Source organism: Heliconius melpomene, chromosome 1 (assembly GCF_056956725.1).
Source record: "Heliconius melpomene rosina isolate 202511_hmr_F chromosome 1, ASM5695672v1, whole genome shotgun sequence".
Taxonomy (NCBI): Eukaryota; Metazoa; Arthropoda; class Insecta; order Lepidoptera; family Nymphalidae; genus Heliconius; species Heliconius melpomene.
Genome location: NC_140389.1, coordinates 12974603 through 12996934, shown reverse-complemented (window position 1 = coordinate 12996934; position 22332 = coordinate 12974603). Strand labels below are relative to the sequence as shown.

General features: G+C 34.2%; 1 protein-coding gene across 1 annotated transcript in view; it reads right to left on the bottom strand.

Annotated features, from left to right (window-relative positions):
• Window positions 1-22332, bottom strand: part of mbl (splicing regulator muscleblind) — a 198570-nt gene that overhangs the window by 114008 nt on the left and 62230 nt on the right. Inside the window, exon 2 of the mRNA XM_085187730.1 lies at window positions 4920-4961. The gene's annotated coding sequence lies outside the window, so the exon portion shown is untranslated. The remainder of the gene's footprint in view (window positions 1-4919; window positions 4962-22332) is intronic.

Sequence of the window (22332 nt, the reverse complement as noted above, 5' to 3'; positions counted from 1 at the left end):
TATTTTAGAGAAATAAAAATATATTAAGAAAACCTCAAACTAATAAAGCAAAACCCTTATATTTAGTATCGTATAAATTGCTAGAGAAAATTTCAGCCTGTATGTGTAGATGTGGTCGAATTCATTACCTTATGGGACTGTACTCGTAGTTTGGTAGGCGAGCGGCGAGTGGAGGAGGGGGCGGCCTACATGACGACAGTGCTCAGCCGCCGGGGACGGGAATGTAATATCAGTAGAGTAGTGATATTGCGGTTTCTAACTTTTATGGCCATCCGTGGGGCTGTTATTTGCTAAAAACATATTGATCATTCAATTGACAGGCAAACATTTTAAATGACCTCTAAGTGATTATATAGTCGTTTATGAATTTGCGATGCCAATATGCTGAAAATCTGTCTGTGATTCAGTTTTTTACGATAATTGTAAATTATATTTGTCTTATTTCTTGCTGCTGAATTGTATAATAATTTAATTTTAAGTGGACTTATAATATTTGTTGCTTAATGTTATATGTTACAATACAACCCTACAGATAAGTTAAGTAAGATAAATTTGTACAAGCGAAGTTACGCTTACAAGATTTATACACGTAATAAAATGTACACAATTATAAATGAAAAATATTTACATTTATACTTACTCAATTGTGAACTGAAAATGAAATTAAGAAAAATCAGAATAAGTATCGAATTATTGAAAAACGATGCGCAATTTGATCCAAAAATAATGCAAGAGACAATTTTATTGTTTCCACCGGGCGCGGGCCCCGAAACGTCGAGAGGGGCACGGCGGCGGCGCGACTTAATTGCAATGTCCTCGTTATCAACAACTCGATTTCGTGGCTACCTGAACATTCCGACTGAAACGTCCATGTCTACTTTTTACTCTGATTCGTTAAGAAAATAATTGCATTTGTACTCACTATTGACAAACTTTGTCTAAAACTTAAGTTGACATTACCAGTTTGTTAACCAATATTGTTTTATGAGGCCAGTCGTGCCGGGGCTGGTGTTGAGGCAACGCGCGGCGTTGAACTCCGCTACTCATAAATAAATAAAACCTTATGCCAAATTTTTGCTGCGCACATAATTTTTTAAGCGAGTTCAAATATTTGACATATACTTGGTTAATAGATCATTGATCATGGCCAAAGACGCTTAAGCAAAGTAAGCACATGCGGAATATGTGTGTGTAATATGTATGTGAAAAATACTTTATTTCATATGAATCGCGTTCTATATGTTTAGCTTATATGTCTATTTCACATAGTTTAGTTTAACACAATGCTCATATTTGCGAAATAACTAAGATAAATAATGAAGTTATAACATTTAAATATAGAATGAATTTTCAAATATTGAAATAACAACAGTATTCTGTTACGTTTCAATATTCATAAATGTCAGAGGCGAAATGAAAGGATTTCGGAACTGGATATTCCCGGTTTAAGCGATAAACGTTGCGTACAATTGCCTTAATTCTGGCCCTCTTTTATTATAAGTTTTATTATTCTGAAGTGCTTTAATTAAAAATAACAATGTTTTGAAAGGGAAGATTATGACAAGCTAACAACTTGTCATAAACAAAAAATACAGGAATCCGTTTCTTTATCCATCAGGGTTGTATAAATATAGCGATAAGGAAACACTTACAAGTTTCTTAGACCTCTCTAATTAGAATAAATTTAAGCACTTGGAAGTTAAAAAGTTTTAATTTAATTCTGTTATTTGAACAAGTGATTGAATTTTTAAATTTACCTAATTTTTATACAGTTAAAGACATTATTTATTACGTTGACATTTATTATAGAACAATTAAATCAAAATGAAGTGTTATTATATACTTATACTTAGTATATACTTTACTATAAACTTTTATAATTATTATTTAAATATTGCGTTTGGCCAGGTTACATAAACTATCCTTGTAAAGATGCCAACTCTACAACAATGAGTACTTCCGGCTGTATGAACTGCTGAACTGAACAGGAACGTTTTATCCATTTATATCAATCGAGTTTGATTTTTTTCGATATTGCACCACAACTCTATTAAAAAATGTTTAAATATACAAGAACTACTGCATAATACTAATTGAAATTGAAATAAATCCCTTGTAAAGGGAACATCGTGGCGCAGTGCGACAGCGTCAGACTGTTACCGGTAGGGGTAGGTAGTGTTAGGTTCGATCCTCACTCGAAAATTAATGAACTATATTTCTCCGCTTTGGTGTGCAAAGTTCAATGTTGAGTTGAGAATGTTTTCGTAGCTTCATTGTGACGCAGTCGGGTAATATCTGATTGTATGCGAGTGTTGTGTTCTACTGGAATAATATTAATGCTTGGTTTAGCCTTTTAACATGAAGTATTTTTAAAGTTAAAAATGCAAATTAGAATGATGTGCCTGTAAGTTTATTACAATAATATTAGCTTAATTAGCGTTGTGTGACGGAGATTTGCTAAGATGTGGTCATTTTATGATAAAATATTATTTTAAATGATAAGTTTCGTGACCTAAGCAATAGTTGGAAGACAATAAAAAGGTACGCCTAACCTCCGGCCCCGCGGTGACTCGTTCCACCAGATCATTGTTATTTATGTCGGTGCCACCGTGCTTTTATTTCGCTCGTGTCTGCTTAGGTTTATTTGTCTTCGGGATCTGAGGGTACATTAACGTATTTTTCTTCCCTATTAGGAAAACGGTCGCTGGCTCACCTTCAAACTTTGGCTTCCAAGAAATCCAAGCCCCACCGATTGGTTGCTTGTTTTTTTTATTTAGAAGATAACTCAAATAAAAGTTGACAATTGATTGCATTGTTTCAAAGTCCGCAATTAGGGAGCGGGGAGTTAAAAAGCGGTAAGTCGGCCGTGTTTACAGTTCGCCCATTGTGGAGAGTGAAACTGCTCAAGTTTAGTTAAACAGTTTAAACTATTTGTGGTTTATTTAGTTCTAAATTGTAAGGTCTAAATGTAATCAAAATACATACGCCTGCAAGCCTCTACTAATAGTTGTTACATTAAAATTAGTTACATTAAAATTTCAAGAGCATTTGATATAGCACTATACGGATAAGACCGTAAAATTGGGTTTGCCAATATTTTTCAAGTATAAAGTTAGAACATATAACGTCATAGAAACAAAAACAATTATGTGATATTTTGAGTTCTTTTCACGCAGCTGTTGTCTAAGAGTATTGAAATGGCTAAATGAGAATTTATGAATATACAAAAAAAAAACATATTTTTCATTTCGTAATTTACACGAACGCCAGCGTGCAGCGCTTGGAGGGAAACTGTATGAGTCATGTGGCTGTAAATATTTACATTATTTTAAGACGTCCTTCACACAATTTTAGAGAGCCATTAACATAGTTTGATATTTATTGGAACGATTTTAGCTGCAGCCACTCTATCACCCTCATCTTTAAGTATTTAATCCATTTTAATATTCATTTAGGTAGTGCAAAATTATATTTTTTTCCATGATTTTTTGAAGTTATTAATTTATAATCATTTGCTATTAGCACGGTCATTGCAAGTCAATATAGCGTACTGAGTGTGCTTAAAGTGCCGCGTAGGAGTTTATGTATATTTTTTGTGCAAAATCATCATCAAAAAAAAACTGAAGTTTCTAGCCATAGTTAAAAATAATTGTTATCGAAGATAGTAAATGTAAAAATAACAACATTAATAACCTTAAATACCACAACCTAAAATCATTAAGCAAAAAGTAATCATTGACGACTTCCTAACACTAGGAACCTTACCCCATCAAACGAACACAAACATCCCAACATACAAAACGTATTCAACCTCCAAAGCTCCATTAGCTCTAAATTAAATAACTCGAGCAATACGCAAGAAAGTTAGAAGCAAATTACCAGAAAGAATAAATCCGTTGTAGCGGGTCTCTCGCATGAAAATTGCAACGACGGGCAATAGCGGCGCGCCAGCGGAGCGCACAATTATAACGAGAGCGTATAAATCAGTATGAGTTGTGGCATGTTATTAGGACTGCTCCCGTGGAGTGGGGAGAGGATAGACACTGACGGCACTGGTACTGCTGCCGCGGCACTATCGCTCAGGTAAACGTTCGAATTAGGAAAGTTGGTGATTCACTGATAATATATCTTTGCTATGTCATATATGATGATCGATTCTCAAATGTACGATATATTATGTGTTGTTGTTAAATTACTTGTAGTATTTAGGTATACATTTATAAACATTTTTAGGACTTAGTTTTGTTTTATACATGGAGATTTCTATGCGATATCGGTCCACTTAGAAGGTGGATAACGAAGTATTCTTTCATTGGTTTTCCCTCATTTAAATAAATGTAGGATAGATATATACTATTTAAAATGTTGACTCTTCTTGTTGTCACGTTTTCTTTTTTTCTATGCACTCTCCTCGCCTTGCATTTGCATTTACACGGAGTCGGCTTTCGCTTATCACGCGGCGTTACGTGATTCGTTGAAATTTAAAATGTTGACTACAATATAATAAGCGATAAGTGTGAGGATAATCTAGGCTGATGTGGGATAAAAATGATAAAATGTTGGGGACCTATAGAGTTCGGTACCTGGCCCCACGCTCGTGAATACAAATTGATCCTTAGGACTCGTTCACTATGGCACTACTGAATCGTTGCGACCTAAATAGCTAACATCCATCCTATTTATAAATTAATAAGTTTTGTATGAATATAAAACTAAACGTGGAATTACTATAACTTTATAAATATCCTTAGTATATTGTAATGGTTAAAAATAAAGCTTGTGTAATAAATAAATAAATGATACATAATTTCTTTTTCATTTAAAACATTAAATGAGGCTCTAAAATTATTTAAAATTAGGTGATGAAGTACAGTAGTAATATTAAAATAAAACTAGTAACATTATGAAAGCATCATTACCTTTTCGCAAATTATCTCCTAGACACAAGGTGGCAGCGCAACCTGCAAATAAGATTTTCAAGTTTTAGCGACTAAACTCATATGAAAATTGGGGAATGCGTAAAATATAAAAAAATATTTTGGTGTAATATATATTGGTAATGTAAATTCATTAAAAAATTTTTTTTTTGTTTATGTAGAACCTACTGAGAAGTTCCTATCTCATAACTATATGTATTTATACATATAGTATATGTAAAATATATATTTTGCCAATATTGCAATCTAAAACAGTTCCAGTAAGCATATTTCGTGTCTATAGTAATCATAATACACATACGTATGTACATATTACGAGCGTCTCAGCGGGTTTCGGTAAATACATTATGCAGCTTAGTTTCCCCGCAATACATATAATAAGCATATTCATAATATTTTGCTAATATAGAAAATATATGAGCACATCACTATAATAAAAATATACAAAAGAACAAGTATATTGCGATACCTCTTTTAGGAAATTCGAGGAAAACCCCCCATTATAGTGCTTCGTCCTAGTTTTCGCAATCATAAAATAAGATAAGCATCAAGCAATGAGATACAGACAGAATCTTATTTATTTTATATTTACGCTTAAATTGAGCCTTGACCTGAGCCAAGACGAGACGAGACGTGCGAGTTCTCGGCAAGATCGACAAATTCTACGTAAACACGACGAGGGATTCGTAAATAGAGTTCTGGGATTAAAATAGTCGATTGCACAAGTTAATTCGATGTGCTCGTAATCACAGGCAAGGCTGTCAGTGGTAGGTACTCGCTGCTAGCGTCTGATGCGGGCTGGTACGCCGGGCGCCGGTCGACGGTGAACAGCTGCGCGCCTGCACCCGACGCGCAATATCCCTCTCGCAAAATAAAGGAATTCCTCGACGACAATTGTTCGCCTTCTTTACCCTCTTACCCTTGCTCGAGAAATACAAACGCACGTCTTCGAATGACTTTACAGAAATTTGCATAGCATTGGTGTTTTTTTTTTCTCTATATTTTCACGTTCAGGAAAGCAATTTTTGTACGTCGCTCGCGATACGAAATCCGGGAAATTGGACTCGTTCTCACACTACGGGAGAACAGTTCGAGTGGAGCACCGCGTATTGTGTCAAGTTGGGGCGAGTGATTGCTTCGCACTATTCCGTGTTCTATTACAAACGTTTAAATATAGCTATTTTATTTGGCAATCACGTTTATACACATGAGGTATTTTTTCAGTTTCATAGATATAGTAGGGTACGCAGAACGAGCCTAGCGTCAAGATTGCATGTTGAGTGGTGGATCTCAACGCCGCGTTTGTGTTTTCGATACCAAAGCGAAGAAATAAAAATACTAAATATTTAATTTCCTCGAGTGTGAATCGAAATCACAACCTTTCGCGTTTACACACTTACACCACTGCGTCACTACTGGCCTATCACAAACGACTATCTAAAAATAATCTAATGTTAGAGTTTTGTATTCTTTCCGTTCTGGAGGAAGGGCTCTTAAATTATTCGGAGTAATATAAGACGACAGCGCAATTAAGCAACCCTCCAGTATTCACGATTTACAGAAAGAGTTTCGCTGCAGTCCCAGTTATTTCCCGATGTTGTTAAATTCAATTAGCTAGAGACATCCCCCGCCGCGCCTCTGCGTCTCGCGTCTCTGTATACCAGCAAATTATGTTCATTACGCGCTGGAGGATAACAAAATAATTGTTAATTACTTTAAGATGCTACTCGCTTTTTTGATCGTAATCTCAAAATACCGTTAAAATGCACTATGGTAGGTACATTGAACTGTGGCGTCGAATACGACAGACGATGTTATCGTATTCTTGAGAGTTCTTTAATATTGAAAGCTCGTTGTAACAAGAGATCTATAAGTACTATTTTTTTTATCTTTACGGTGTATTCTGTACATAGAAGGGTAGGCAGAGGGAACCTGAGAACCTAGTGTAGACATTTCCGTTTCCCATATTCTGCCAAATTCTAAAGGCAGTGCGTGATGAATGGCGGAACACAACACCGCCTAGTAATTATATGAAATATTTTCCTCGAGTGCGAATCGAACCCACAACCTGTCGAGTTTACGATCTCACGTTTGTGCATTTGCGCTATGTCTGGCCTCAGACCTACTCTCTTAATATAAGTAATTAATGAGACTTTAAAAATTCTCTTCCGAAATATGTTCTTGTCTTCGAAGTGCTGAATGTGAGTAATTAAGTCATCAAAGACGATCAGACCAGATAACCTTTGGTAGAAGACATATTTAAATGACCTTCACATCATCTCAATGTCGCGCTGATTTAACTAACCAGGTGTTACAGTAATTAATATTTTCTCAAATATAATTTCAGAATTATGGATCGGCACTGTAATTTAGATTGGCAGTGTCAAATGTTTCTCTACATTTTGTTTATTTCACAGTAATAAGTAATTATAACAAATAGGCCGGCATGAGAATCTTGGTGTTTAATAATGGTGACGAGGACCTTCGCCGGCATTAGATATGATTTACGAGGTGCCGGCGTTTCGTCAGCCATAGTTAATGACGCCGACCGCAAACTGCATGCCAATTTATTTATTGGCTTTCGTTGTACGCTATCCCAGCTAGAATGAGGCATGCAATTAAGCTGCTAATAGGCTTTATTAAAATGAAAATATTTGTGCGCGTCGAATTTTGTTAGTATAGCCATCGGTTTTTATACGATTGACTTTTGGCTATTTCATGTAAAATATTTTACTATTTTAAAAAATACGTGATTTTCCAAAAGCTTGACGTTGTTTTTTTTATAACGAAAAAAGTCATAGAAACTCCTAGATAAAATAAAAATAAATATAGAGGTAAAATGTAGAGCAATATAGATAGAAAGATATAATAAATTTCGTAAAGTTATTAAGTCGGCGGTCAACAAACAATAGAGTAAGTTATTGGCGATACCCCCCCTAGTTTATCAAGCTATAACCTCTCCACCGCCTCCCCCTCCACTGAATCAAAAGATAGAGCAATCGGAAAGAGAGAGGCAAGAATACACCAATTAACACGGCAAGGGGTACGGCTAAGAAGCGATGATACGAACGGAGCTTTCAATAGAAGGTTTTGATGCCTCCTTTGTAAATTGCTTAGCATTGATTTCTTTTGTAATGGTTTAAAGAGGGAATTAGCTTTCCTTTGTATTATAAGTTTATTTTGTTCACAGACTTAACCACCTTAAAGCAATACTCTATAGTATATTTAGTATTAGATATCTATTTTATCATCAGCCGATGCTGCCTATTATACTGTAGAACTAAACTCAATCGTATTTGTGTTTGTTAAATAGCCATTTTAAGCGTCCGTTTCTGTAAAATAAATATTATTTCACTCTGCAAACTTTGAACATGTTATATTTATGTGCAGAACTTGATGTGCTGTAATATGAACAATATTTAAAATTAAAATAATATAGTATAGCTTGCACCTAAGACACCTTTAATCACTAAAAAAAAAATTTTTTTGAGCATGGTTACCATCTTTTTTATCATTGTTACATTTTTTTATTTTGTCCTTACTATTGATAAAAAAAAACAGAAAAATATAATAAAAATAATATGAAAATTTCGCAATACAATATGTAACATTAATAGTTTTTCTTTACATACGTTACAAAGCGTTAGTCGCATATAATCCTATTTGCTATAATCTGAAGTAGCCAAAGACTTAAATCTTATTTACATGGCACAGCGGCATTAGCGCACCGATCTCGAGTAATCCACTTTCCGAAAACACGATTACCTATCGCATTACAATGGACATGAAAATTGATTGGGTTTTGTATAAACAAGAATCATTTTCCTTGAGCGTATAGAATAGCTGAAGTAATAAAAGAAAATACTGTATCGTTTACTTTTATTGTAACAACGAAATTATTACACCAATTTCAATTCGAATACAAATATGTAACGTTTTGCCTATAAATAAATTTTTATGCGACGTTCATTTAAATTCCCTCCATAATATAGTCCGTGTTGTATGGTAATCCGAGATTACCGTTAAATGTTAAAACGGAATAGTTTATTTTAAATTATTTATCAGAGCGGCGCTCGCTATCTTCAGTAACGCTGTAATAACTCATTATGTCCAGAGTTTGCGTGCGCGACGCGTGACGAGAGTTCGCTAGTTAATTAATATATTTACATCATTTATACACATATAATAAAAATATAAAGTTGATAGAGACGTGCAAATGTCCTTGGATTCGGCCCAGAACAGAGCCATTCGAGTGAACGAATACGGATCCAATCTAACAAAATAGCGGCAATTACAATCTCAAACTAGACGCCATCGAACGTAATGGCCGGCCTTCGACAACAGATAAATAAAAGAAGTTTTCGTACGGCTCCACTTGTAACAGTCTAAATATCGTTCAATAATGGTGCGGAGTCGGCACGTACGGAGACGCAGAATTAATCAGTTAGTCACACTTGTGCCGAACTAAGGAAGAGTCGATTAGGAGGGCACCTTGAGGATTATTGAGACATCGGCGGCGGTGCCAGCTGTGGCCGGCCAACTTGCCGATATTGCCGTCGCGGACAGCGCTGCCCCCAACTTGTTACAACTGCCCAAGAATTTCTAGTTCCGCTCAAACTTCACCAACTAATCGCTATTATTGGAGAACACCAACTATATACATTTATTATTATTATTATCATCATTTTTTTTATATTTCCAGTTTCTTATCTTATTATCAATATCGGCTGTCACTTTATTGCATACTTTATTAATTAAAACATACGTATATTATATAAATAGGCGTGTGCGTTAATACCGCGTAACGCAATTGTAAGCCGTATTATAAACTAATTAATTCTGCACAGTATTAGAATAGATTGCAGAACGACATCTATATTAATTATGGAGACGGAATGCGTAATTTATTTACTTTAATAATCACATCAACCTGAACATCAATATCGTGACGTGTTATGTATTGTTTTGTATAATGACAGAGGTGTGTAAATACAAATATTATTTAATAAAAAAATGCAATAAATTATAGAATATACAAGATACCTGTCCGCTGCTTCACCTGCATGAACTAATATGATTATTTGTTTAACTAAGAGAATTGCATTTAATTTATACAAAATTAGTCCATACGTTCGCAAACTTGAGCTTGTAGAGTTTTTCAAGCTTTTTGACTTCTCGTTGACCTACAAAAAACCGTTAAATCTTTTATAAATATATGTAACATATCATATGGGGAGATGCCATTCTTTTTATTTTTTTGCGCCAATTACCTGCCTTACCATGTCAAAAATTACAATATTAACTTCATGATGTACATATACACATTCTTCATATTTTTTATGTTGCCAACTTTTAAATTATATTTTTATTAGATACACTAAAACTATTATTTTCATCTTTCAAAAAATGATGAAAGATGAATAATTTATAAGACTTAATTAACAATTTTCGTTAAAATTGTATAAATTAGTTTTAATTAATATAATTTAACTGTATTTATTTTATATATTTTTCTTATAGTGCCATATTGTTTAGTCGAAAGCTTAAAATTACCTACTAATTTAATTGACATTTATAACGAATTATACCTTCAATATCTAGTTACAAGCCGAATCGAGGTCTGCATACGACGCCAGCAGCCCCGCGCGGGGCACTTTACGTATCGATAAATTTTATTTCAATTCGTGCGTGCCGTCACTGAGGGTCGTTCGCAATTTTATGATGACCATTATCCTTGTTTTCCTGTCATAAATTTTAAATTGACTTAGAAGAGTTGTAATAGTGATGATACTGTAGAATTTAATGCTACTTAAACTTGTACGAGCAAGACGATACCGTATCTATAAAAAAAATATCTCCAGAAAAAGATAAGTAATGATAATATAGTGCTTAAGTAATAGATATGAAAAGAAACTTTAGATAAAGAGTTAAGGAACAAAGGCAAAGCAATAAGCGTTCTGAGTGATATTAAGCATAACAAATCATACTATGCAGGCGAATGGGCTTGGTAAAGTTGACAAGTTTTATTTTGCCTTTTACTTATGAATGTTACTTTTGTAATACGCCCATTTTTATTTTATTCGCCAATTTGAATAGAGTTCTAAATGATCGCTACTTTTACATTTATTGTTGAAGACTTATTTTATATATCTCTTTATAAATGATATCTGTCTATATCTCAAAAGATCTGCGGAAAGTGGGGACCGGAGAGTTTTAACTCTAGGTTCCCTCTGCCTCTCGTGCTACATACTAAAACATATGTAAGTATTTCTGATATGCTTCATTACCAGGATAATTATCCTGATAATTTCTCAAAATTCCAATTTAACAATTTTTTTATAGTTTTTGATTCAACACAAATTCGCAAAAGTTATATTGTGACAGAACAATTCGAGGTTTAACAAAATAAAACAAGGCCGTATGGGGCGTAGGCGTATTTGTAGCGAATATATAGACACATACGTAGATATATTGTACGTACATTGTACACGTAGTATCGTTTAAAGGCTTTTGTTAAGCCAAGACCTCAACTAGGTTCGTCCATTTCACGTCATATACCGTCAAGTGAATATAACGGATATATGCTCGGACGCCAGCGCCGACTGCACCGGCTGTCAATCACAGAACGCTGATTGGATTTCGATATAGCACCAATGCTGACGTCACGCTCCAACCCCCCACGTACGGCGCACCAACTTTATACGCGTCATCACTCGCAAATGGAATTGAAATAAATACTTTATCGGTCTTTATGGTCTTAGTTATGGCTGTGGCCGATCATAAAGCGATCTCGTACGCGTACGATAAAAACAAAACTGCGACACAAAATGTGGAAGTAGACTCTAGGTATCGTTTCGTCAAATTTCTATTAGCAACTATATACTTTATATGTTAGTTGAACCAACCTCCAGGTTGTAATAATTTTGTTATTATAGTATAATGTATGTAGAATACGATAAAAAAGGCTGAATTAAGATGTTAGTACAAAACCCACCAAGCAAATGCTAAATTTATATTTTGTAATTTGAATTTTAAACTTAGTGTTTGTTAAAAAAAGCGAAATGTAAATGTTACCACGTATTTTCATTTTTAATTATACAAAATGATAATTGAGAGTCAACACGTCTTGCCCTCTCTGTGAGCACTCGAACTTCTGAAGATGGTTAAAACAGAGAATAAAATTGTAACTGGGAATGGTAAGAAATAAAAAGGTAAGTGAAGTGGGTATTTTTGCAGGTCCAGACTTGGTTACAATTACAGTTATATTATTTATTTATCGCAGGCAACGGCGCGGGGCTCCGTCCGGGTAAAGGAATTGATTTCTGCATAATTTAGTAGCGAAAACACCTCCCTGGGATCTCTGTAGTAATAAAAACAAAACATTCGTTTGTATTTTACTACTTTCCCCTGAATAAATGAATGCATTTTTCATGTTTTTTGCCATGCCTACGTAATCACTAACTATATAACTTTTCTAATTTACGCTTCCACTTATTTTCGCTTGGAAATAATGAACACTGGATTCTCTTTGACAGTCCGCGTCTAATATTTTATTCAAAAGAAGGTTTCGTTAACATAATAATTAAATGCGCTTTATGAATATAAAGTCTGGACTGACGCCTCGTAAATAACCCAACTTTTCCTACTATTCAGCTCGATACACATTGCGCATATTAATTACTTACTTTTCGGTTCGGGAACAAAGTAGCTTAATTAAATTTTAACAGTGTACAAGAGCGTGGCCGGAGAGTGGGTACACCTTAAATTATACTTCGCCCTATTGGAACTTTGTTTAAAAATTATGGAAACCACTCCGATCTTGACGTTCAATTAAAAGTTCAAATTAAAAATCACAATACGAGATGAACTGAAATGATTTGAATAATAGACTTGACAGAAGTGTAAATTGCATTCGTATATAGATAGCTATATTTTTTTTCTACGTAAAAGCCAATAGTTTAGTAGGTGCAATATATTATGAGACGGTCGTGATGGTGTCCGGAGTTCGTGTAAGTCAGATTCTTGTAGGTAATTAGCTGTTGCTATAAATTAGGGTGTTAGATGGTCTCGGTTCGGGGGAGTGAGGTGGGCTGGGCTGGGGAGGTCCAGGCTCATTGCGGATGCGGCGCACGGCGGCCCAAGGATGCGGCGTCCAAACATTGTCACTGCACCGCAACTCCAGCTGTGTTCGCTAGTTAGTGCCTACACGACACACTACGTGTTGAAATATCGTCAGCGACGCAGGCAGACGCCATGGCGTTCTCAGGCAGGTTTACGTTAGATAGATTAAGAATCTTTTATTTGAGTAACAAAATTAATGAAAACATTCTCAATATTCATATTTGGTACTAATAATGTAATGAGGTTATTGTGGCACAAGGACACAAGCGTGCGACTTTAACACGACGGTAGTGAGTTCGATTCCCACTCAGGGAACTCAGGCATTTTCATTTCCTCGCTCTGGTAACGACGATGTAATAATCTTTCTATCTTTTAAAGAAATAGTTAAAAAAACATATATTATTTAAATTTACCCGATTTCACAAACTTAACAGAAAATGGCAGTGTTAGTTAAGGCCTAACTATTGTTGCGATAACAAGCACTTAGTGTTGTATGTAGTTCCCTTGAAAAGTGAAGAACATTACACAAGTTAGTGCAACACTCGTAAGGCACCTAATTTCAAAACAGCAGCAAGGCACTCTGATACATGTCAACTCGCCCCGACGAGGAGCTGCAGGTAATCGCTCGCTCACGTATCTGATGGAGTTTCCAAGCTCCTAAACTAGTTGGTCTGTTGTCGGAAACTTTCGACGCTCGGTGCAAGGTGCATGTACTGACTTATTCCGATAAGGAGTCGGATTCGGTCCTAAAGCCTTACGTGCCCCAATCCGTCCATACTAGCTAAGCGTATGGACTTCGAAACAATTAAAAGTTTTATTTCTTGGGTTGTGGATTAAATAGTCCATTCTATTGTACTTATGTTAAATGTGATCGAAATTTTATGTGTCATTTTACAATTTTAGAAGCATTTCTGCTACAGGAAGTTGAAAATTCCTGAAACTTACACCATTTGTTTGAAGGTTTTATTGGTACGACGGTGTCACGTGTGAGTGACAAAGCGTTATTGTTAACTATGATATTGGAGAAAACTTCGCCACTTTAAATGGCGATCACGACATGGTACATACCAGAGGGCTGGAGGAAGGGGAGGGTATCGCGTGTCGGCGGCGGCGTACATCCCGAACGACGCCGGAGCTATGAGACTTATGAGGATTACACGAAAATGCGTATTCGATGACATTTTTCGGGGCCGTGGAAAAAGACGAAATATAAGGAATTCTAAACGTGACTCGAATATCGAGCAAGGCGCCACCTATTACCGGTCTGTGCGTTCTTTTCGCGGTCGGGCGGACGAGCGCCGATGAAACCGAGCGTGACATTCCATTCCTGATATAAAAATGTAAGTATGAAAAAGCTTTGCTTAACGCGGCTTGGCTCCACCGAAGTGGCAAACTTTGAAGTGGAAAACTTTAAATGAAACAATCTTTGCGAAAAAACGATTAAATAACTCATTTGCTCTGTTTCGGATGTTAAGTGTAAAGTCTTTCTGAAGTAACAATGTAAAAATGGCAGCTTTTTAACACTATGCTTGTGAACCAGTAGAAGGGTTACGTTCTATATTCTAACAATATTGTCTCAGACAGGAATAAGGAGAGATTATTAATTTAAACAATTAAACTTATGAAAGTATGACGGACAGAGAATGTAAATAGAATCTAGAATAGGAAGCTGCGATTTTATTTGGACTCCGCAGCATCTTAACTTAGCACGTGACTTTAAAATCTTGTTAGTGTTTCGCTTAACTACAGTGCTTCGTGAATTTAATTACTTTTAATATTATTCTGTGTGCTCCCGAAAAAATTTTCAACATTTTCTAACTACTTCCAAAATACTTTAGTTTTAAAGTAATAAACGAACAGAACGTATAATATAAATAGAGATAATTCAATACCATTTATTTAGTCATCGTTTGTAGTGTAAATATTTTGTTAAAATAATAACTTTCGCTAATGCTATTAAATGTTTATTGTTATGTCATCATAAATAGTAATAAACCCGTAAACGTAATATACATAAATAAATAACGTAATATACGTAAAAGTACGTAGGTACACACGTAAGCGGATACGATCTGAGATATCAGAAACAGTCAAAAAACGACAATTTACTAAGATAAGATCAGGTTGAGGTAAGGTGCTTTAACAGGAAAAACTTTTCCAAGTTTTTGCTGAATTTGGATTCGGACCTTTGAATTATTAATCAGTACTTTAGAAAGTAGTTCGCAAGGAATGTCCATAATTAATGGAAATTAAAGAATTATAGATAACTGTATAACTACCTAAACTGCTTTTTATTAATTTCTCTTATACTATAGTTTATAGTTTTATCTTGCGCTTTTCACGTTTGAACGGCCATTACTACTTATATAGTTGAATCAAGAAAAAGGCAAGGAAAAATAAAATCAGTACAGATATTAGAATTCAGTGCACGTGCCGTATCGAAGGTTTTGGTGGAAGATGCGGCGTTGGCTACCGCAGTGCGCTCGTTCGTCCGACTGGTACCTGTTCTAAGACAATTACCGCTACGTAAACGGAAAATTGTTCTAGAGCTCTACGTAAGGTGTTCTCTAATCTTTGGTGGGGGAGATTGGGAAGAATCACAGTAGTAATTCCTAATCCTTAGCTAAATAAGACAAGTTTTAGTATAGTAGCTCCATTTGTTTTAGCAATAACTACAAATATAAAACTTTATAATTTAGATTACCTTTTTTTCAGTTTCACGCTATCTTGCATGCAATAAGGTAGACAGAGGCCTACTGTTAAGACACTCCGTTCTCCACTTTCCGAATTCTGGAGGCATTGCATTTGGAGTGATGGAACTAATCGCCACGCTTTGCTTCGACACCAAAGCGAAGAAATGAAAAAAAAATTCATTAACTCGCATGGATATCGAATCCACAACCTGTCGCGTTTACACTGTCACGCTTGTGCCCTTGCGCCATGACTGGCCTCAAAATTTTTCTATAATATACAAAACAATGATCTTACATTATAAGCACTAAGTTTCATATTTAGTACTATGAAAAATTATGAAAACTTAGACTTTCATTATGTTGGCCATGAATAATAAAGATAATATAACACGAAATTCTCATGTTGCATGCAAACTGCAAAGGAATGAATGAATGGGTACCAGTGTCATGAGTGCCAGTAGCATGAGTTTAATATCCAACACAATATTTTCACAAAGTTTCGTTTCGAGCAACATGCGCTGTCTAAAACAAAGTGAGCTTTCTCTAACGAGTGTTTTACTTTTGCTGGAATTTTGGAAACTAGTTCGACAGGAATATATTATATTATGTGTGAATAATATTCTTTACGGTGGAGTTCTAAGTAAATTATAAGAGACAAATTAGACCTTCACCTGAATCGATACGTCACGTTTTCTTATAATAAATTTGCAGCAGTCATGTACGGCGCGCCGCTTACATCACTGGCCTCGTCATCTTGAGATATTTACTCTCAAATTTTGTAATAGGTATTGTAATATGGGTGTAATATTACATTTCTATTAGCTTCACGCTGTATCCTGCACATAGCAGGGTAGACAGGAACCAGGGAACCTAGTGTTAAGCTCTGTTCCTATAAAACACTTCCGTTCTCCAGTTTCCAATGAATTCTAGAGAAATTGCCTGTTGAGTGGTGGAACGCGACGCTGCGCTTTGGCTCGTTATCAGAATGAGGAAATAAAACTATTAGGTAAATATTTAGTTTAACCGAGTGGGAATAGAACCCACAATTTGTCACGTTTACAGACCTGGCCTATATTTGTTAATATATAATAAAAATGATGAGCTTCAAATTTCAAAATCTATCTAAAATATATATATCTCAATATCGTTGTTCAAGTACCGTTCTAGTACATTCACTACAATGTAACGAAACGTTAGTGTAATACATTGCATTTAATGTCTGGTTAAGGGCAATTACCGATAAATCCTGCTGTTTGCTACCCTCCTTTCTAGTTTCTCCACACCCAACTGACGTTAATCAGCTTCCTACTGCTCTAAATTATATAAGATCCGTCTAGATACTCTTGTTTCTTTTGTTTTTCCACAGCTCGGGTCAGCGGGAACACAATCGCTTTTACTTACAACAGTCCAATGCTGTTATTGAATTTACTGTAATCCTATCATGGTTAAATGTACACCGTACTTAATATTAAATATAAAAACATAAAAAGAAAGATAGTTAAGGGTCATTGTGTTAACAATACTATAAGTATACATATTGTATATGCTTAAACAAGTTTCAGTTGTGCCACAAAAGCGTTATTATTTTATTATTTCATCATTTTTAATATTTGCATAAAATATAAAATGAATTCAGCATCTGAATATGCCTCCAGAGACCAGTTTTTAAGCTACGTGTAATATAAATTTTACAGCTCGTTTAAGTTTAGCTCATTACTTCATTGCGCGCGTTACTCGTTCAGAGTGCCTACTTGTTAGACTATTTTATCGTTATTTAATTAACTAAATATGCTTAAAACTTACTAAAGTTAACACTGAATAATCCAATCTTTAGTTACAATTAATTTTATACTATTAAAATGAATTAACAGTTTTTATCAAGAATTCAATATTCGAAGGAGATATATACGTACTGAAAATAATATATTATTAATATGTAAATATTCATCAACTACATATATTTATTTATAAAATAAAATAATATTTTAGTTTTCTTGCTTTGTCATTTGACTCAATGTAGACTATATATTGACTATTATGAAAACAACGGAATACATTCATAATACGGCGTTCGTGTACCGATATCTCGTTATGCGTTATAATATACGTATTTCCATAAAAGTACAACGGTTTACATAAACCAAACGTGAGATGGCACAATTCGGTATCATGTATAGAAAGCGTCTTGACATTCCGGTCACGTTTAATATTTCTTATTTCCTTCCTCTCATTTGTCCCCAAGTCAGAATGGAATCAGCTTTTTTCAGTGTTTTTTGTTCCAATTTCATGAAAGCTGCTTTATATTTTATTCTGAAGCTCGTATCATATTAATTATTTTATAGAATAGATGTGTTTGATAATCTTTGCATTTGTAGAATAATCTCTACAGTAAAAGATAAATTTACAAAAGAATAGAAACTGTTTCTTTAATACAATATTTGAATGGTTCTAATTACTGTGGTGGCTGTTACGAGCTACTTACTGGATTAAATAGAACATTTTTTTTTAACATTCACTGTAACTAATGTGAAATTTAATGTTTTTTTCGTGTTAGGGTAGATATCGGAGCTATAAGACTGTTTCAGGCAAAATAGTCATATATAAATTATATTTGTAATTCTAAACATCGTGTAAATAACAAGCAGTAAGGTATCAATCAGCTTTTCTCAATTAACCGACTAATTCGCACAAAATAGAAAATCCGAATGTTAGCTCTCAGTTTATTGAAGATTTACTGCAGCAATGCAGTTTCTGAAGCTAAGTTCAGTTAGAGAATAACACGAGACCAATGAATAGACAAAGGTCCATACAAAACCCTTTGGGCGTAAAGCGTTGACGAGTTACGGTTGGATACAAGCCAGCTAATACTTAGCTAGTATGTGTCTCCGAGAATATTATTTATCAGTAGCATTTATGCATGCATACGGTTTAGTTAGGTTAGGTTAGTAGTTAGTAACTAATGAAATATAAAAAAATACTTACGTTTGCTTAGAACATGAGAATATGGTCTTTAACCTTTAACTATGGACGTGACTTTTTTATAACATACATATGGACGTCGGGTCTGTCAGACCAGTGTATTTATTGGTCATATTCCGACTGTTTTTTAAAGGAAGAAAACAATTTTATGTTTTAGTTTATATGAATAGCCTCAAATCAAACAAAATCAATATAAATAAAATCGCTTTTTATTAAAATTTACGCATCACAACGATTTAAGTAACTTAAAGTCACAATTTCAGTCTTTGGCCACATGGGATGACTCTTAAGAAAATAATACTATAAAAAAAAGACAGATAATAAAATAAATATTTTTTTAACAAAATATAAAGTCTAACAAATAAAAAAAATAAAGAAATGACATCTTATGTTATAAAATAAAAATTTTGACAACACCTCAAGATAGGGTATTATTGAACATCGATACACAATGGCTTTCAACATTGTAGGCAAACAGGACGATTGCAGTCAACATAAGTATGTGTTGTGAAACTATTTTTTTAGCTTCATGTTCAAAAAATGATAGATCAGATCGCGAAACGCGAGTCAAAGTCATTCTCAATTCTTAGAGTAGTTTAGTATACAAAACGCGTCTTTTTATTTGATAAAGTGCTATTTTCTTTATAAAATGTCGTCGTCCAATTCTTTTGTTTTATGTTGATTATAAAGTACCGATATTTTTGTCCCTGACGTGCTAGGTCGATCATTTTTTTCCATTTTATCATAAAAACTAAAAAAATTGAATCTTTTTTAGGTAAATAATATTTATATTACTAAAATATATAACAAACAATGCCAAATAATATATGATATAAAACAATAAAAACATTTGAATACAAATAATACAATTAAAATATTAAAGTATATTTTGTAATATTATAAAAATATATGGCGTTTTGAAATCATTCATGTATGGGAAACATGGACGTCGGGTCTGACAGACCCAGGCCCCGTTTAGAAAGTTAAATACTCACGTGTTTTGAACCCAGAGACACAACCACTGCTATCTACATTCATTTTGTCATTAATACGAAAGGTACTGAGAGACTCAGTGGCGGAGGTCACCGAGAAGTGGCCGATTTGTAGAATTCGCAGAACTGTCTGGTCTGTCAGACCCGACGTCCATACTTAAAGGTTAAATAATAGATTCAAAGATGTATTGTAAATAAATATACGATTATTATTAGTTCTGACTCAATGCTCAAGGCTCTGACTTCAATGATAATTGTTTATAAGAAATACTTCACGTCTGATAAAAATGAATTTACATATAAACGAAAACGAAAATGGCCGCTGCAACAATTTTTTTCACAATTCACCTAATGTAGGTATCAAATGAAAGGGATTAATATGTAAAATACGCACCATTAAAATCACCTAGAACACTAGTTTTTAAAAAGGTTTTATTAATTAAAATTTTATTTTTACAAAAGACAATTACGCTATCATACTATTAGGTAATATTAGGTCAAAGCTGAATAACCGTCAAGTTGCTATTATTAAATGATACAAGTAACACGAGTAAACGCTTAGTACACTTCGCCGGTATCGCAGCCATTTGATATTGGATATCAATTTATTTATCATACATATTGCGCAGAGCGGGCACCGAAACTCGCTGTGAACGCGTCTTCCTTCAACGGAATCAAGAATCGAGTACGTGTGGAGAATTCCTGGTGGCCTCGTGTCTCGTTCAAATAAATCCATTAGTATTAGACTCCTTTGAAATTGATATACTCAATTTTTATTTCCCTCATCCTGTGTCCTTAATGTTTTTTTCTCTCATCTCTACTTGTACCTGATGTAAATAATTAAGTCGAACTCATACTTCTTTCATCTTACATTTGATGTGAAGATAATATTTATCCTCATTATTTGCATTTTAATACTCGTATCCCGAATTAGGTTTTTTTTTTATGTAAAAAAATATCATGCCACGCAAATGTTTAAAGGTCCTTTTAAAGTAAATATTTATTATCAGCTAATATGGCGTTAAAGCCGTGCGATTATTTATACAAAATTTGATATAAAAAAATACGAGTATATAAAACAATTCAGCCAGATAAGCCTGTATTTTGAAGAAACCGTACAACGAAATATGCTCGACATGTAACAGCACCAGAACAAGACGAGAAATTGATAAAATTATTTCCGATGACAAACAGCCGTCTGTAAAACGCAATCGTATTGCCCATATTGCAAGTATATTTTCCCAGAAATAAGAAATCTCGATCGGATGGCAGCGTGGAGCTCGAAATCAAAATAGCCTGCGCCTGTATAAATGTTTCGATTCGCGGTGCAGCATCGATAACACGGTTTCATTTAGAAGGATGCAAATGTCTTGCCGGGTATGCTCCAGTGCTCCCGATATTGCCTTCGCGGCACCACCCCTCTCCCATCTTCCTTACTATCTCCACTTTTAATCGGACTCTCGGGAATTTATTAAAAAACGCGCTCGGTTTCAAATCGAAAACTTGCAAAAAGTAATTTATTGTTTATTTTGTACTTAAAGGTAGAAACTATAATATATATCTGATGTTGCTGTTTCAAGATATAAAAATATTCTAAAAACAACATTGTGGTTTCTATTATGAAAATCGAGAAGTTATTTTTTTTAAAATTACAATAATAATTTAATTTGGGTCTAAATTGGGAACATACCTAAAACTAACTGATTAAGTTTCAAATTATAATGCACAATATTTTGTGAAATAACTAATTAATCAGTCGTAGAGTATGAGGTTTGTGATTATAATCAGCTAGGATTAGGTTATTATATAATAATCGACCTCACGGAATTGGGTCAATGTTGGTCTAACGGCCTCCAATTATAAGAGAACGCCCCCGCGTTACTTTTATTATGTTATTTTTTTCCTGTAAGACAAATTTTATAAGAGTTTCTTATCATTATGTAATTTTTTTATCTTCACATTGTATCCCATACTTACACGGTAGGCAGAGGGAACCTAGTGTTAATACACGTAGAGGGAACCTAGCGTTAAGAACTTTCGAGACATTGCACGTTCTACTCTTTGCCTCATTATAGCATCCATGGCGGTTATAGTTAGGACGCTTTGTCGCTGCGCCACGACAGCCTCAGATATTATAAAAGTATTATTTAATAAATTTAAAAATAGAAAAAAAGTGTCGCTATCTTTCTTTATGTAAGAGAATTTGCGTGCAAATTTAGGTTTTTGGTTTATTGCTTTTAAGCGTGTAAAATATTGAATATTTAAGGGAGACAACTTTTACTTTTTTCGTTGACACAAGTTTATGATTGGGCTGCAAATTGCCTTCAATCTCGCCAGGTTGCGTGATAATTTTCAGGTATACCTATTGCGTTTTAAAACGTTAGATGACTTTTCATAATAACTTACTATCTTTAAAAATATTTAATGTTTTTTTTAAAGTAAAAATTCTTAAAAATATTCTTAGAAAAAATATTCTTAGAAATATTTTTCTAATTACAGTGCAATGAAGACAGATTAGAAGGTAATATAACGTAAGTAGGTACTTCATAAATATCTCCACTTTATTGTCATTGTCTGAAACCTTTGTTCGAGAAGTAACGAAACGCAATA